General features: G+C 44.6%; 1 pseudogene; it reads right to left on the reverse strand.

Moving 5' to 3' along the window:
- Positions 1–499: 499 nt before the first annotated feature.
- On the reverse strand, positions 500–4,264 carry LOC129626884 (protein-L-isoaspartate O-methyltransferase domain-containing protein 2-like; annotated as a pseudogene).
- Positions 4,265–5,826: the final 1,562 nt, after the last annotated feature.

The following is a 5,826-nucleotide window of genomic DNA, read 5'->3' on the forward strand; positions in this document are numbered from 1 at the left end:
GAGCTTTTCTGTGTCTCCCCGCTCCAGATAGTGAAGATTTAGTGAAACTCAGTGCCAGTAATTAGGAGGTAGATACTGTAAAATTCAAACCTGGACATCAGCGTGTCCCACTCAGAAAAGACTTTATACACGTAGAAACCTGTGCTTTCTGTCTCACATTTTATAAGCAAGACAGGTTAATTTCAATTTCAGTTTTCCTTTCTGATGCAGACACGTGTACCTGGCGTAAGGAACAGTCTCCCAGCCATCTTCGCACACAGACCTCAGTGTTTCCTGAGAGCCGGAAGTCAGCGCCTCCTCCAGGGGCACGTGCCCATTTGAGAAAACATTCTCCCTTGCATCTTACCTTGTAGACTATGTTCACAGAAATCGGACAGAGGCAGGAGTGTTCTAGAGGACAGTCAAGGACAGGGGATGCAGAGCCAAGCCCCTGCTTCCCCAGTGCACCTGCGCGGGCGGTGCTCCAGGCAGGCTGGGCCTCCTCCCCTGGACCACAGACCTACTTTACTCTGTCATAAAGCAGGTAGTACGTCGGGGGATCTGGCAGAGGGAGGCTCAGGACCTTCTCATGCAGGAAGTTCACCGGGGTCCCAGGCTTGGCGTCTGGCGGGGTGGTCACCTCTTCTTTCCCACCACTCCTCCTCCAGGTCTCCAGAGCCATTGTCATCAGGGGGGTTGGAGATCTGACTGGCAAAGACCTCTTTGTGCAAAAAGACAAGTGTTTCCACTCGGCAGCGGCGAACTCGCCTTCGTTTAAACCTGGGCGTGTTCTTCAGTCTGTTTCCCGTTTCTGTTCCCTTCTTCCTGGTGAACAATCTTCTTAATGGTGCCCCGGATGGCGATGTGGGCCAGGTCCTGGAGACTGTGAACTGCCAGGGGTGTCATGTAACTGGACGAGCCTCAGTTTCCCTGACTGACTGGCAGGGCTAGAGCAGCAGAGCAGAGGAGACAGCCAAGAAACCTGCTTCTTGGTTTCCCAAGCGGAAGGGCCAGTGCGCAGTTAATCTCCGTCGTTTCTCTTGCAGCAGCAGGACCATGATGCCCCCAACCTTGAGGAGACTCTTCGTGTACTGCTCCTGCTCCCTCTGCATGCCTGGCCTGCAGTCCACCTGGTCATACTGAGAACAATCCGGAGAAATCTCCAGGCCATTGCCAGTAAAGAAGGAGGGTTCAGAGAAGTCTAACTTGTCGAAGCTGTCACTTGTCCTGATAAAGAAGTCCAGCTTCTGCTTTGCGTACTCTGTCACATCTGAATGGAGTTCCACCGCGTGGTTCACACCCAAGAGGCCGACGATGAGCCCCACCATGGAGCTGAGGTACCCAGTGCCGCTGCCCAGATTCAAGAAGGAGAGGCCAGGCTGCAGGTCGAGGGCCTCCATCAGCTCCAAAGAGATGCATGGAGCAGAGAGGTGGATGTTGCTGTGCTTCCACGCCATATGCGTCCTCTAAATTCTTTGAGGTAATAGTCTGCATGGTCAATAGCTCAGAAAGCCTGCACCACCAACTCAGAGCGGATGTACTGAGCCTCCTTCAGATTGTCTATCAGCTCATTGTCATCCTCACCAGTACTGAAGGCGCCTCCTATCCTCGAGATCACGCTTAGGCAAAGCTACCGCTCCTCCGGTGCCCCTCGCCCATCCACCTCCCACCATGCAGCCTGGACCTTTGCCGCCATAAACATCCACCCAGTCGTGAGTCTTCTTGATGCACAATTTCTCTAGATGTGAAAATACGATGCATATTTCATTCTTCTTTCATGAAATGTGACTGTTGACAACCTTACCATTTGGATGGAATACTGCTTTCCCTGCTACACAGACCACTCCTGTTATAACTTCATTTAAGGCACTGTAATTCTGAAAACTGATCTCTCTTTTCACATTGAGGATGACACCACTTTCAGTGACAGCAACCTCGGGAAATGTTTGCCAAATCACTCACATGACTAGTGAGGGGTGTACTACTCTTCTGGTTGACCAAAATATATCACCAAGTCGGGAAATTCTAATAGAGAACCTGAGACACAACACTTGTTTACAAAAGTGGAATAGTTGTGTTTCAAGTCGGTCTCCGTGGTTTGGAGCTAAGCTTTCTAACCTGACCTTCACTTTGGTGTACCTGTTTTGTGTTCTGTATACTTGTTTGCAGTCTGTCCATCTCATCTTGCATTTCTACAGTTATACCAGAATTCTGGTACACCTCAGTAGCATCAACCAACAGAATGGAGTCAGACTGGACCCCTTGGGGAGCATTTGTCCAACAACTCCTCCGTGATATTGACAGCATCAAGATGTCTATATAGATATAGATATAGATATAGATATAGATATAGATATAAACTGCAACTAAGCAAAAATCTACCCAAACAAAAACCTTGGGTAAATTAATCTACCCTAATCAACAAAATTTGTAAATATGTGACAGACGTTCAAATCTAGGTCAGCCAAGCCTGGATGTTTCCTAAGCCTGTATATTTTCTACTGATAACTTGATTATAAAATTACTGAGTTGTGTATTTTGCATTTGCACATATAATTCCTCTTTACCTTTAGAATTAAGTCACTGACCCCCAAATTGCCCTCTTCTGCTTCTAATTTATTTAAAATAGAACACAGTTTAGCATGGTCAAGAGGAAGAGAAATAACATGTAGGGCATGCTTGCTGTATGCCAGGTTTTAAGCTAGAAATTTCACAAATTTTAATCATTTCCCACTGCAGCTTCCATCTAGCTTTTTGTAGGAAATCTTAATCTCATTGGGAATTAGAATTACACAGTAGGTTCTGTGAAGTGAGAAATGATAGTCTATCTTAGGGGCTTCCCTAGTGGTTCAGCTGGTTAAAAAAAAAAAAAAAACCTGCCTGCCAGTGCAGGAGACAAAAGAGACATGGGTTCAATCCCTGTGTTGGGAAGATCCCCTGGAGGAGGGCATGGCAGCCCACTCCAGTATTCTTGCCTGGAGAACCCCATGGAGAGAAGAGCCTGGCGGGCTACAGTCCATGCGGTCGCAAAGAGTTGGACACACTGAAGCAATTTAGCATGCACGCATGCAGTTTGATACACAATTCACTAAATCAAACACTTCACTGTCAGTACACTCTTTGGCAGTTTTATTCCTCCAGTTTTAATATTCAGTTCTTTTCTCAGTCAAATGTTCTCTAGTTTTGAATACATACCTCCATTAAGAGTTTTAAATATGCATCTTTGTTCAGAGTCAAGTCATGGATTTTCCGAACAGTGTGACAGGAGCAACATTATATTTGAATAGACAGCTCCAACTGATTTATTAAAGTATTGCTTTTTAAAAGATGAGCAACACTAATCATTTCTAATGATCAGTCAGATCTGCAGTGTGTGAAGTTTGCCATGCAGGTTGTGGTCTATAACAAGCCTGTATGGTTTTCTGAGCTGAATGAGTTGGGTTTTAGTCCTTTTCTCTACTAAAATACTGAGATTACAAGATTGTCCTCTTGAGTAAAAACATGTTAATATCCTTCTCTTGCTGAGGCTAGGCCATTTTTGAAGCTGGAGGGTAACTGCCTTGCTGAGGGAAGATAAGTAGCTGTGGTTTCCTGAGAGTATTAAGCTCCAGTGACAGCCCTCTCTGCCGCAGGCCCAGCAGATGAAAACTACTCAATTCTAGATCCAGTACATAGCCAGACACATTTAAACCTGGAACTATATTTTACAAAAAGATGTTTAATATCTAAGATATTTGATAAAAATTTTCCCCATAGGTTAGGGTGTCAAGAAGGACCATTCATATCTCCAGATAAAACGTTATTGATTAATGATACTTGTCAAGGGTTTAGAAGGTTATGGTATTTTAATCAAATTCACACTTGGAAACAAATTTTCCCTCTTTTGAAAAACACACAGTTTTATCTCAAGATAAAACAGCATCAGTTGAATGAAGGTTGACAATTTGTGTTGGTGGAGCTAGACAATTGATTTAAACTTTGATCTCTCGAATTTTCTGTGACATTGGAGACATTTTGACTCTGAAACATTACACAGCTGTATCTTGCTGGAAAGGTCCAGGAAAAGGTGACAACCGCTATCAGTATAATACTGATGGAAATTAGACCCACTCCTGATCCCTACAAAGGTGTGTCCATGTATCACTTTCCCCTGCAAAATAAAACATACCTGATTGAAATGAAGGAAGGATGCTCTAGAAAACTGGGCTGTGTGAGATGCCTGCACTGTATGTCTTTACCTGCTCTGATGTGGTCCCTGTCCTTTGATGAGGACCCTCGACCTCATCCTGGTGGCAGTTTTTTAACTGTGCCCCTGTCTTCTTGTATATTCTTTCAGTGCCTAACTTTCACCATGATTTTGTGACAGTTAGTCACTGTATTTGATTGTTTTTTATACATTCTTTACTCTGTAACCTCTGCTGACAGGATAAATAAAATCTTCCCAAAGCATTAGATACAATGATTTAAATGAAAATCCTCTAGGAGCCTCTACACAATTTTTCAAGCCTATGTATATTGTCATGTTTTACTACACTTACTCAATTTAAGTTGAATTAGGCAAGTGTTATGTCTTATTCTTCCTATATTTGGATTTTTCCTCACCTACACTCTAGCACAGAACATGCACAATCAAGGTTCATTGAATTTAATTAAATTCCTTTTCCATGGAATTTGGGCTTCCCTTGTGGCTCAGCTGGTAAAGAACCCACCTGCAGTGTTGGAGACCTGGGTTCAATCCCTGGGTTGGGAAGATCCCTTAGAGAAGGGAACCATTACCCACTCCAGGATTCTGATTGGAGAATTCTATTGACTGGATAATCCATGGTGTCACAAAGAGTCGGACACGACTGAGCAGCTTTCACTTCACTTTCCATGGAAAGACATTCTTAATTCCATTCAACAGCTGTTTTTCAGTGTCCATTTCTCCAACTCACCTCACTTCAACATCACAGCATGATAGACAAGCAAGTTTCTTCTTAGATATCATGACATATTTTGCTTCTCCTGATTTTTTGCCTGTTTGTATACTAATCCAAGCAAAGATGATTGCCAAAGTCTTGAAAGTGGAGGAAACTCAGTTAACATGAGCCAGTTTATGCACCTTGGCCACACCCTGCTACAGCAACGGTGCTTCCCACTCGTGTGTCAACGAGACCAAGCAGGGACCTTGAGCCTGTACCTCCACCTGTGTAACAAGGGGGACCCACATTCTCCTCTGCAGCAGGATTAGAGGGGGACCACTGCAATATAAGCTCCAGAGCCTGGGTAACATTGTCACAAAATAGTTAATATGATCCTATTAAAATGAACTGGAACATCTACATAAAGAAGCCAAAGGTTGCTTAAAGAGCTATCAAATCTAAGGGTTTCCCAGGTGACACAGTGGTAAAGAACCTGCCTGTCAATGTAGGAGATGCAGGTTCGATCCCTAGGTTGGGAAGATCCCCTGAAGTAGGAAATGGCAACCCACTCTAGTATTCTTGCCTGGAATATTCCATGGACAGAGCAGCCTGGCAGGCTACAGTCCATGGGGTTGCCAACAGTCGGACACAACTAAAGTGACTTAGCATCAGATCAGATCAAATCAGTTGCTCAGTCATGTCCGACTCTCTGCGACCCCATGAATCACCGCACGCCAGACCTCCCTGTCCATCACCAACTCCCGGAGTTCACTCGGACTCACATCCATCGAGTCAGTGCATCCAGCCATCTCATCCTCTGTCATCCCCTTCTCCTCTTGCCCCCAATCCCTGCCAGCATCAGAGTCTTCTCCAATGAGTCAACTCTTCACATGAGGTGGCCAAAGGACTGGAGTTTCAGCTTTAGCATCATTCCTTCCAAAGAAAT

This window comes from Bubalus kerabau, chromosome 14 (genome assembly GCF_029407905.1).
Source record: "Bubalus kerabau isolate K-KA32 ecotype Philippines breed swamp buffalo chromosome 14, PCC_UOA_SB_1v2, whole genome shotgun sequence".
NCBI classification, from domain to species: domain Eukaryota; kingdom Metazoa; phylum Chordata; class Mammalia; order Artiodactyla; family Bovidae; genus Bubalus; species Bubalus kerabau.